The 12,307-nt window shown below is 48.0% G+C and overlaps 1 protein-coding gene across 2 annotated transcripts in view; it reads right to left on the bottom strand.

Annotated features, from left to right (window-relative positions):
* Positions 1-11,653, bottom strand: part of LOC147736998 (uncharacterized) — an 83,712-nt gene extending 72,059 nt beyond the window's left edge. Inside the window, exon 1 of one of the 2 annotated variants that reach the window (XM_086956765.1) lies at positions 11,502-11,653. The gene's annotated coding sequence lies outside the window, so the exon portion shown is untranslated. The remainder of the gene's footprint in view (positions 1-11,501) is intronic. The other variant, XM_086956913.1, reaches the window with a different exon arrangement.
* Between the last annotated feature and the right edge of the window lie 654 nt (positions 11,654-12,307).

Genomic DNA, 12,307 nt, shown 5'->3' with positions numbered 1-12,307 from the left:
AAAACATACGCCAGCCTCAACTACCTCTTGGGCACATCACACCTGCATACCCTCATGACTACCACCAAAATAGGGACGGCTTCACTCTCAGACTACGCACCAGTCATAGATACTTTCACACTTCCTCCCCTACAACGCCCTACTCCTCACTGGCACCTGCGCGACACTCTTCTTCACCGCACTAATGTAATAGAACACGTGCAACATGCCATAAAAGACTACCTGTCTCACAATAGTAATCAGGACACCTCCCTTGCGACACAATGGGCTGCACTCAAAGCGGTCATACGAGAGGAATTCATTGCCATCTCTGTAGCAGAAAATGCAGAACGCAAGCAGAAAAGGGACGGACTTACCCAAAAAACGAAAGAACTAGAGCAGATGCACCAGAGGACAGGGGCGCCCCATGGTGTGGAGACAACTACGGGCCGTACGACAGCAACTGGCCGCGCTAGATCAGGACAGGGCAGAGTATGCCGCTCTTCTGCTGTGCCATGCCTACTACACTGGGGGCTGGGGGGCGGGGGGGGGACAGATGTGAGCGCCTTCTTGCTCACAAACTTCGGGAGGCAAGACAGAGACAAGGGGTTCGGGAGCTTCGACGGGGCAATGGCAAGCAGGTCTCGGAGTATTCTGAGATCACGGAGACCTTCCGGGACTTCTACGCACAACTCTATATAGGACTGTCATTAGATAACGCCCAGGGCGATGCCTACTTAGCAGACATCGACCTCCCCACCCTCACTAAAACGCAGACAGACCCCCTCGAATGGGACATTAGACTGGAAGCGGTAATTGCGGCCATCTCACGCCTGAAACTAGGGAAGTCCCCTGGACCGGATGGCTACTCGGCCGCTTTCTATAAAATATTTTGCGCTCAAGTGGCCCCACTCCTGACTACACACTTCAATTTGTTTGCCCAACCTAGGGCGATTCCCAGAGATATGCTCGAAGCCTCCACAGTGGTCATAACGAAACCTGGACTAGAAAAGATTGTCTGTGGAGCGTATCACCCCATATCCCTCCTTAACGTGGACATCAAATTGTACACAGGGATACTGGTGGCCCGCCTGGCACCGCACATGCCGGGCTGATAGACCCAGCCCAAGCGGGCTTTATCCCTCAACGTCAAAGGAGCGACAATACCAAACGAGCCCTCCACCTCATAGAGAAGGCCTCCCAGACGCAAGGTCTTCGATAGGGTGCTTTGGCCCTACTTGGAACAAGTGCTCACGCGCGTAGGACAAGGGGACAAACTGAAAATGTGCATTTAAAATTGTTATCGCTTCCCCACAGCCACGATTCGGGTAAACGGACACACGTCATCTAGCTTTCCTATAGGAAGGGGTACACGACGGGGTGTCCCCTTTCACCCCTCCTTTTCGCCCTTTATGTAGAGCCCTTGGCCCAGCAAATTCAGCAAAACCCCCTGATCTCCCTCTCCGATCCTATTCCCGCACTGAGGGCCTGCTTTCAAGAGCCTGCTTTGCACATGTTCCAGAGTTTAAGGTTAACTTAGACAAATCTGTTGCGCTAGGCCTCTCCCTGTCACCGGCGACTCACACGTGCCTCGAAGAGCGACATGCAGTACAATGGGCTGAGGACTCCATCTAATATCTAGAGATCCAATTGGCTTCCACTATTCCGACCACGGCTGCCATCAACTATGCCCAATTACATGCCCGAACCTGCTCTGCAATGAGTCAATGGGAGCATTACCCACTGTCCTAACTGGGCAGAATGGCAGCCACGAAAATGTCCATCCTGCCCCAAATCATGTATATTTTCCAAACCTTACCACTCCGGCCCCCTGCGGGTTGGATTCGCCAGACCCAGTCAGAGTTGGCACAATTCATAATGCAAGGTCGTAGATCCCGGCTAAAGCACGCAATAGCAGGTCTACCCCCCCGAAGATAGCTGTCTATGTGTCCCCGATCTTCAACTTTACTTTCAGGCAACACAAATGAGTCATCTCGTTGAATGGAATCAACAGGAATCTGAACAGCACTGGCTCTTTCAGGATCGAGCAGTGGCCGCCACGTCCCTTCAGAAAGTCCCTTTCCTTCGAAAGGCACACAGACCTCCTAATCTTTACACGTCATATGTTACACAAGTGGCCTTAGAAACCTGGGATAAAACTAACACAAAACATAACTTGACTACATTTCCCTCTTCGCTCACCCCAATATTCGACAACCCTGACTTCCAACTGGGCATGGGCAAGGTGATAGATGTGCATTGGCGTTCCACGGAGTGTAAATCTTTGGGTAACCTGTTTAATCTAGACGAGATCCTCTCATTTCAACAGATACTACAGGAGTAGGGGGCCCTTGAAACAGAGCGACTGCGGTATCTACAGATACGTCACTGGGCACTACACCCAAGTGTCAAGCCATATGCTCACCGCCCTCTCTCAACATATGAAAAATGGCTTCTCAAACAGACAACAGACAAAAAAACGAATCTCAGACTTATATAAACTGCTGCTAGCCCGGAACAAACACACGTGTAGTGCAAGTCGGGCTCGCTGGGTGCGGGACCTTGGGAGACCCCTTAGCCATAAAGAACGGGAGGGGCGTGCTACAGAACCCGCCACTCAGCTGATCACATGGGACTGACAGACTATGACAAAAATAGCTACATATTCATACTACACCCCTGCTCGCACCCATTCGTTAGACTTAAGATAGAGTGCAGACTGCTGGTGGGGGGGGGGGGGGGGGGGGAACACCGGCACCCTGGTCCATATCCTTTGAGACTGTGAATATCTTCAACCCTATTGGATACAAGTTCTTGATGAAGTGGGCAAACATTTAGACACACAAATATCGAGGTTCCCCGCTTATGTCCTCCTAGGACTACCTAATCCCCTAACATACCCTCTTAAATCCTGACGGACCGCCTAATTGCAATAGCCCTAGGCTCCGCACTTCAAAACATCATGATCTACTGGTGCACGCCCCAGATTCCCTCATTTACAGGCTGGCTGCACCGCTTGTGGCATGTTATGGGGATGGAGAAACTGACCCTCACATTGGCAGGGTAAGGCGCAGAGTTTAGAGACCTCTGGAAACCATTTCTGTCTCTTCTTGCCTTGGAGTTCCGGGAAGTCACCTGCCCAAGACATCTGAAGCTCCTACGGCTCTCAGACCAATAGATCACAGCATCCTAGAGTGACCTCAACCCACCTGTCTTTTATTGATTTCCAGAACTCTCACCACCATGATGGACGAGGTAGGGGAGGGGGCGAGGGATAGCACAAGTTTCTTTTTTGTGTTTTGTACCCTGTTCATTCACTCTGATCCAATAGCGTGGATACCGCACCCAATTCGGGGCTTTATTGCACATGTTGTATTGCAAATCTTGGGGATTGGTAATTTCAATGTTGGAAAATTTCAATAAAAGATTTAAATCTAAAAAAAGTATAGGAACTGTGATGCTGTGTGCGATAGGGTTGGGGAGGGGGGGGGGGGGATATATTGTCAGTGAGTGTGAGCAGGGTCAAAGGCATGGCTAAAAATCAAAATATTATGTAACCTTTTGGGCCTTTCAGCTTCAAGTGACCACATATAAAATAAAGCAGTTTAAATTTGTAAAAAATACAAGTTAAGTTAATCAGTGGGATATGAGCTCTCATACATTATGAATCCTGTTCGTTAATACACTGCAGAAGTGTGTGTTTAACCACAGAGCCAGAGAACTGAATCATGTTGGAGCAGTGAAGAATATCAACTGGTGTATTTTTAGTGCTACAAGGTCCTAGCCTGTGACAGAAAGCACTGTGAATATGCAAGTCGTTATTTTAAACTTGCATTCACACAGTAAAAGGCGAGCTGCTATTAAATGTTCAAAAACGTTTAAGATGAAAAAAGTGCTTTCAAAATACAGATTTTAGTAAGACCCAGGCTGTACATAGTGATTTCTTTTTTAATAACTCCATTAAAAACAGCCACTTTACAGCTCAGCTGGTAAATCCCTTGCAATATTTCCACGCATAGGATCCAAGGGAGATCTACAAGGAACATATCACTCCCTACCTGAATCTAACAACTCACTAAGGATATGTCCTGGCAGTCATTGGGTTTAGTGTGATGTGTATGTGGGAAAGAGATTTCCTTACCGGAAGAGAACCCTCACCCACCCAAGGGTGACATGCTTCATCACTGGGTTCCCTCCGCACATCGGGGCCAAATGGTCCCAGATGTGGGCTACAACTCCCCACCTAATGTGGTGGTGTGGGCAGGAGCGGATGTGTTTTAAGGCAAAGGGATGCCACAAAGTGATTCCGGTGAGGGACAGAGGGCAGTGAAAAGTGCAGGAAAAGTTAAAACTATCTCAAGGGCTCAAATAGTTTCATTCAGTAGTGTGCTTGGATAGGATTAAAAAGGCAGAGGCTGGGGGTTCAAAACAAATATACCCCCTCAAAGGTCAACATGTTTTTGCCTTTCGTAGACTCCAAAAGGAGTTCTTAGGCATTCATCCGGACCAAACATAGGTACAAGTCACTCTGTATGGATGTATACACCACTCACATGTTTCAAAAGTAGGCACCCAAGTTATGGGTCATTAATCCACCATCTCCATCTGTGGGAGGAGACAGACTTATACTCTCTATGGCCACAAGGTACCCTTCGGCCACTTCGGCACACTGAACACAGTCCCCAGTCGAGTGTACTGTAAAGTGAGGGTCCTGGCTACTCAGCTACGGACTGTGTTCAGTGAGCCAAAGTTACGCTACAAAGAGTAGGTCCGAAGCCATGTTTACACTGCACTGTAGAGGACAGCACAAAAGATGCTGCAGCCGATAAGTGGCATTTAACTTTCCATGCCTTGTGTGTATGTATTTCCACAACATACAAATGTGGAAATAAGATTTTAACACAATATATATAATATAAAACCACCGGTCCCACTTACTCCCTCAATCCCCCTGCCGGGCCTGCACAGAATGCACTCGTGGTTTTAAATAGTGTAGACAGCCCTCCAAACATCAGAAGTTTCCAACTGGGAGATGGGTGCCTATTACAACTTTGCATGTTGTACATTGCACAGGCAAAGCAATTTTACATGATATATATTTTGGCATAACTTATTCACATGGAAAATAAATTACATTTACAAACACAATCCTGGCTCATGCTGGCATCTACAAACACTTGTGTTCAAGGTAGGAACCAAGGGTGGATATTAATGTTATCTGTGCTTAAGGGATGAAGAAGGCAATGCAAGACAGAAGATTTTATGGCATATAAGCGAAGAAATGTGGCAGGAATGTAGCTGAAAAAGGAAAGGAACAAACTTTCAATAAACAGCAGTCACCGTCACCATGGGGTTAGTAGGCGGTGGTGCAATCCGAGCTGGCGGGAGAGCATCACTAACCCTGGTGGCTAGCTCTCTCTCAGGACAGCAGCTTCAGTAAGTAAAGAGTGACCACAGGGAGGGGTGGGACCTGTGCACTGAAAACAGGGGGATTTAAAGCACGTCATTATCTTTTTCTCCCACTGCTTTACATGATCCGAGCATGCCCTCACACGACATGGAACGGCTTAATATATGAATAATAAAGAATATGAAGGCCAAAAACGCAGAAATGCTTGGAGACGATCAGACAGGGGAGCGGGCTTAGATGGGTACCCACAGACGGAAGAGGACTTGCACTGAGAGACTGATATGTATGGCTGAGGGGATACACAGAGCATAGGATCATTTGGGGGGGCAAGTGGGGCACATTACATAAAGAGCCAGTGGGGGTTGTGGGGTTACAAATCAAGCCAGGGACTGGCTGTGGGATGGTAGAGGAGTTACACTTGGAGCCGGAGGCAAGCAAAAGATGAGGGTTAGGCTGAATAAAGATATGTAAATTATTGGAAGTGGGGAGGGGGTGTTAGGCAGAGTTGGTACCTTTGTATTTCCCGAACAAAGCCAACAGCCGCTGTAAAGCCCTTACATAAATACACCCTTGCTTTGTTCTTTGCCTGCTACTCTACTCAGTGATTCTCCAGAGAGGTTTGAAACATTGGCTCTCCCTTAGTTTAGTCGTTTTCAATAATCTACCTTTACAAGAGAGATCTTTCGAATAGAAAAAAAGCTGCAGCATTGCCTGCCTCAGGTGAAAGCCTGTGCTGTGGGATCCCATTGAAAGGGGGGCTACTTTGCAAGGCTTAGCCGTTCTACTTTATTTGAAGCATTGGGTAGAGAGATGGCGAATCCACTGCAAAGGGCGGACTCAGAGGCCAAGAGGGATGGGGTCTGAAGGCATTTCACAGCAAAGCATTATGGGTGGGAGGGATCACAAGCAGCAGCGGCTCTTGCAGGAAGAGCGGTGGGGCTGGAATTTGACAGATGAGAAAAAATTAATTATTGAATTTCCCCTCATCGTCTGTCAAATTCCCCTCCCGCCTCTCTTGCCTGCACGAGCCGCTCCTGCACACCAGGGAGGTATCACTCTAACCTTTCATACCAACAAGGAAAGAAGGCATCTTCAGACCTTTATATTATATCACAAAAAAGAGGGGGGATCAGAGAGCTAATTAAGGTCCAGTGTCCATGCTCCCTATAACATCATGTACACCCATAGAGGACACTGTTCCTATGGCCAGGTGCAAAAAGTCACCCATGCCCAAAGAGAAAAAGAGGAAGAGAGAAGAGTGAAAGAAATCCTAGGTGAAGGACCCACTCAGCTAATGGAAGACCACTCTTTGTCCTCTGTTGCCCTCACACACCCCGTAGGATGTCATGCTTCATCATCGGGCGGTGCTCCTCGTAGGGCCGACGCTGCAATCCCCTACGGGCCCCCCGAAGGGTCACTTTGTCGGAGATCTTTTAAGGACTGCCGGATGAAGCATGCGGGTGTGTGGAGAGTGGGTCCTCTGTGGAGGGTGAAGGTAGTGCGTGCAATAGTGTAGAAGATTAATAAAGGGTCATCATGCAGCCAGTGTGAAACCGATGTACCCTTAGCAGAATCTAACGGCTTAAATAAAATGTTCCCCTTGTGGCATATTATGCCCGGGTGTCATTGGTCATAGGTCGACATGTTTCGCGCCACTGTCGCCATAAGGGTCGTATGCGCTTCTTCAGGACCAGAACTAAAATTGAGGTGCATGTGAGACAGAACATAAAATATACCCTCTATGTAGATCAGGGCAGTACCCTGTATACCCTCACTGTGGTTACAGCGTAATGTGGAGGCCGCTCCTGATCAGTACCCTCCATGTAGATCAGGGCAGTACCCTGTATACCCTCACTGTGGTTACAGCGTAATGTGGAGGCCGCTCCTGATCAGTACCCTCCATGTAGAACAGGGCAGTACCCCTTCTCAACAATAGCCCTGATTGTGCCACCAGGCCCACCCCTGGGCTTGAATCACCAATAGGAAGCATAGGTTTACCTGGGGGTGGGGTTCAGGAGCCCCTTGGCCAGTCGCAGTACTGTGTGCAGGCATGATCTTTAAACCAATCACAGACCATCACACATCAAAATGTGATGGAACGGTTTCTGAATACAAGAGTGGCTTTGAGTCCATGATGAAACTACTCTCCGTTTCCCCTAACAGTAATTTGAAGTCTAGTTGTTCTTCGGACAAAAAAAGGACATTAAACTTCTTGCCCGTAAATAAAATCTAGAGGTCTTGGCGTAAGGCGATACAAATTCGACATCCTTCCTGGTTACATGTGAACACAGGTGCACATTCACTTGCCCATGGATGCAGGCTGCATGTGTGAGACTAATGTGGTGTGCAGGCCAGAAAATATGCTCAGGTGTCCTGTCACAAAATGGGACTTTGCAAGGATTGGTGATGACCGGGGTGTGCCTTATGATATTAGTGAGCATTCATATACAAGTCAGTAGGGTTTACTGAAAAACCTGTATTTCTTTTGCTGTAAGACAGGGGTGTGGAATTAAATAAAACATTTACTTGTCCATGGGGCAGGGTGCTCCCTATATCTATTTGTCCTGTAACGAAATCAACTTGTCCTGGTTGTGCCATGTAATGTGGCAACACATTATGGAAGGAATCTAATTCTATAAGAACTCTGATATAGCCTCTCGGATTATGCCAGGGCGAATACCATAGTAGGGTTTGAATACTAGCAATTCCCTTATGTTGCCATGTTTCTGCAGAAACTGGGGCTGAAGATAGTGGTAAGCAATTGTTCCAGGGTTGGAATGCCATTTTGAGGCTGTGCAAACCCACTAAATTTCATGTTTTATGGGTTTTCACAAACCCTTTTCTAATCTTTTCCCATACTGAGTAAGGTTGGAAATTTACTCCTGATAATGGCAGACGTAAAACTTCTTCCAGGGTTGGGAAAAGAGTGGTTGGAGGGAAAGTGAACGTGCAAACACAAGATTTTCGCAAGAGCAAATCTACACATGTAAATTTGCTCATGCTAAAATGCAGTTCACAGATATTTTCTAGGAGTACTATTTCTTAGGCTACCTCAGGACATTTTTGCGAATTCAAGAAAGCCATATATTTGATATTTGATATTTGTGAGTATTTATAAAGCGCAAACATTCGCTCCGAAAGGAGCATCTTGGCGCTAGGCTAGCGTGCAGTAGGTACGTGGAAGATGGCGCATGATGAAGAAACTGGAACTAGATGGCTGCCAAAACAGAGGTGTCTGGTTGTTGGTACACCCATGTCTTTAGGAGTTTTCTAAAAAGGCTCTCCTTTTCAGTTAATCTAAGATTGACAGGTAGGTTGTTCCATGCCCTTGCTGCCAGAACGGTAAAAGTTTTCCCACCCCTAGTTTTGTACTTAAATCTTGGAATAGTGATGAGATTTGTACCAGAGGATCTCAGACATCGCGAGGGGTTGTAGCGTGTAAAGCGCTTTGCAAAGTAATGGGGCCCTGTGTTTTTTATAGTTTTAAAAACAGTAAGGAGAAGTTTAAAAAGAATCCTTTTGTGTAATGGTAACCAGTGGAGGGCGTTCAGCGCCGCCGAAGCTGATGACCTCCTGGGAAGTCCCAGCACCAATCTAGCAGCTGCATGTTGTATGCTCTGCAGCTTTTTAAGGGTGGACTTTTTCACTCCTGCCATTAATCCATTGCAGTAGTCAAGTCGGGAGAGTATTAAAGCTACCGTGACTGATTTTCGAGCTGCAATGGGGAGGAGATCAAAGAATTTTTTTAGAGATTTAATAAGTCCAAAACAACGTCCAGCAGTGATCCTGACGTGGTCATCGAAAGAAAGGGATGAATCGAATTGCACGCCCAGGTTCCGTGCTGAAGGTACAGCGCTGGGAGGGGCCTCAGATCCTACGGGCCACCAATCTTTCGGGTGTGGGTGCATTTTTGAGACCTTCTTTAATAATTGGGCCCCTAATTAGGGCTGGCGTTAACCATGACCTTTTGTGTTTACTAAAATGCTGTCTCTCTCCCTCTCTCCCTGTATTGACTGGCTTCACTGTAACAGCCTTCTGCTCCTTCACAAGGAGCATATTATTATAATGATGAAAGATGCGCAGTCAGGGTCTTGTAGTTACATCAAGTATGTTTATTCTTAAGTTACAGGAAGATAGTAAATCCTTTAGATGTTCCTTAAGTTGCCCCACCAGGAGCAGCCTCCTGGTTGCTCAGCCATCCAGATCAACTGACACTCCACTCATACAAACACACTCCAACATTCTACATGACCTCATCACAAGCTGAGCAGGTAGGCAGAGAACTACTGAAAGGAGAGTGCAGCAGGTAAAAGGAAGACTACAACACATATTAGCACACAAAGTAGTTTTGTTCAGTGCAGGAACCACTGTGGCAATGTGTGTTTTTGAGACTTAAAACAATTTTTGCTTTTGACAAAGTTAGTTATAATGGTGAGGTCCCGGCAGTTCCAACACCAATAAGGTTTTGCAAAAACCATGCCAAAACAAGTCACGCATGGACAAAACCAAAAGGCTGAACCAATTTCAGACCGAATGGCTTTGCCAATGCTTGTTTATTTTTGTTTCCCATAATCTTATTGAAACTGGTTATACGATTATCCATTATGAATATTTTTGTGAAATACTAGCATGCATCAACACATTTTACTAAAATGATGCTGCAAAGAAATGGTACTTAAAATTCAAAGTAGTTTAACTAAATGTTTTTTTACCTACTTGCATTTTTTGTAAACATTTTATTTTGAAATGAGAGAATCATCAATCTTGCTTTCAAGCTTCTGCAAATATTTGCATCTAATCAGAGAGCATTCTGGGACCATTATACATAGTCTCATATTGCTAAATGTTGAAAACGTGTACACACTTTTACACCGGATCCACTGTCAGGAGTGCTGTCTGAGCGTACAAAATGTACTTAGAGGGCTCACCCTAATAATAAAGGCTTTTGCATTAATGAACTATAAATACAAGTCTGAACAGCATTAACACATGGACACAAATATTACTTTATCTACAGACAGTTCCCTTCCCTGATCCATAATGTGGTACTGCAAACTGGCAGCCAAAGGGTTTGTGCAGTGGGGGTTGGGCCTACTTGTCCCAAGGACAAAATACACATGAAAACTTGTAGCCCTTGACGCCAAACAATATGTCCCGGGCGCGGGCTATAGGAATTCCACATCCCTGGTCTTAACCATACAGGTGAATTCTGCCTTAACATGTTTTGCTCGACTTAGGACCACACACACACACCAGGAAGATGTCAAGCTGGGATAAAACATGCACAACAAGTTTAAAATTGCAGTTACCAACAGCATACATCCACATACTACCCTAGGAATTGTTATAATCCTCCGGCTCACTCATAATCTGATCCTAGGCCTTGTTTTCCCCCTCTGCTGAGCCAAGTTAATGACTCTGCCTCCCTGCGAAGGAACCAAAGGCCTCCCCACACACCAGGAGCAGTGAACCCTGATGGACTCCAGACAAGGAGGGGCGGAGAGGAGGGTGAGCCTGGGATGAGCCCTGGACAAAGGAGGAGCCCAGACACCTGGAGCCACCAGAAGCCCTGCGAGGGGGACCAAGGGCTCTGTCACAAACTAACCCCCAGGATCCAGGGGCCCTGGCTTTCTAATGCTCCCGGAGGAGGGCTAGGTGGGAGGGGGTGTTCACCCAACTTCTTACAGCCCCAGTTTTAGATTACCAGCAGCTGAGTACCCAAAAAAATACATATTGGGGGCGACACCCAAAAAGTGGTCTCTGTGCAACAGTTGTGATACATGATCACCATTAGGCAGAGCACTTTGATCTGATGACAAACTGCAAAGGGGAGGAGGGGGGGACAGAGAGAGGGAACAGAGAGAGTGAGGGGGGTGAAGGACAGAGAGAGTGAGGGGGGTGAAGGACAGAGAGAGTGAGGGGGGTGAGGGACAGAGACAGGGGGGAGGGGTGTAATGCAGACTCAGGACAGGGGTCTGCATGGGTCTTATGTTTGGGCTGCACCGGGCTGGGAGAGGGGCCTGGAGGAACCAGGGGGGAGGGGGAGAGGCGCCTGGAGGTGGCGCAGCGGCTTGAACGCTCGGTGAGTGTCATGAGGCCCTCCCGGACTCACCTCCGCTTAATGCGGCTGCTCTCAGCCAGACCGGGCGCCTCCTCGGGTGATCTCTTGGGATCGAGTGAGCACAGGCGGATCCACAGCAGATCCCGAGAGAGGAGCTTCGAAAAGCAACAAAGGCCTCTGTGGACTGCGCATGCGCAGAACGTGAAACCCGACACACTGCCAATGGTTATGAGGCAAGATCATGGTGGACTGCGCATGCCCAGAGCCAGAGACACATATAAGGCCCGTATTCGCGCGCGAGCAGAGCGGACTGCACATGCCCAGAACCAGAGACACGCATCATGCCCGTATTCGCGCGAGACCTGAGTAGACTGCGCATGCACAGAACTAGGGACACTACATAGAGCCCGTGCTCGCCCGATCCCAGCAGTCTGCGCATGCCCAATCCACGCTCTTTCTTACGTGGAGCATGCGCACTTGCCGTACCGATGGTCTGCGCATGCCCAGAAGCGCCATTCCCCACACCTCGAATATGGAGGACTGGTAATGCTTCCTGCTGTGGTGGGTCTGCGCGTGCCGAGCGTGCGACCCCCCCCCCCCCCTCCCTTCCAGGGGCCCCCACTGCTGCCAGAGCCCCTCACAAGGACCTGGAGCGTGCATGAAGCACGGGCAGCACCTGTAGAGAAGAGACAGCTCGAAGAGAGGGGGCTTAGGGTTTATTCGACACAGCCCCTCACAGAGTGCGGCCTTCCAGCCAGGGAGACCCGTCTGTGGTGACAGTTGGGCAGTACCACAGAAGGGAGGGCGGAATGTTGGGGGAACCAGTGGGAGGGGCGATGAACAAAGGGAGCTCCTAG

This window comes from Lissotriton vulgaris, chromosome 1_1 (genome assembly GCF_964263255.1).
Source record: "Lissotriton vulgaris chromosome 1_1, aLisVul1.2, whole genome shotgun sequence".
Taxonomy (NCBI): Eukaryota; Metazoa; Chordata; class Amphibia; order Caudata; family Salamandridae; genus Lissotriton; species Lissotriton vulgaris.
The sequence above is the reverse complement of the archived record's forward strand: the minus strand, read 5'-3'. Positions and strand labels throughout refer to the sequence as shown.